Source organism: Penaeus monodon, chromosome 19, assembly GCF_015228065.2.
Source record: "Penaeus monodon isolate SGIC_2016 chromosome 19, NSTDA_Pmon_1, whole genome shotgun sequence".
Lineage (NCBI taxonomy): Eukaryota > Metazoa > Arthropoda > Malacostraca > Decapoda > Penaeidae > Penaeus > Penaeus monodon.
In genome coordinates, this window is record NC_051404.1 from 19,945,305 (window position 1) to 19,945,640 (window position 336).

Sequence of the window (336 nt, forward strand, 5' to 3'; positions counted from 1 at the left end):
AATCACACTTTTCATAAGTAGGTCAAAACTTTGATTAATTGATGCACGTACTAGTCCTCTGTCTATATTTATAGACTTATTCAGCTTCTCGGATAATTGTCTTAAGTCTTATACCAATTCGCAAAAGCAACAGACTTATTCATCTAAACCATGACATACAATTTGTTCTTAAAAATACTAAATTCAAGTATTAATCATTATGAATTACTGCACTGAATAAGTCCATTTGCGTGTCATGGAGCGAATTCTGGGCGTTTTTTCCTTATGGGAATTGTTCTTACGAATTTCCTTTTACAGAGGCCCCGTTATTATTGCCGCTGGGCTTTTCCTCCTTAA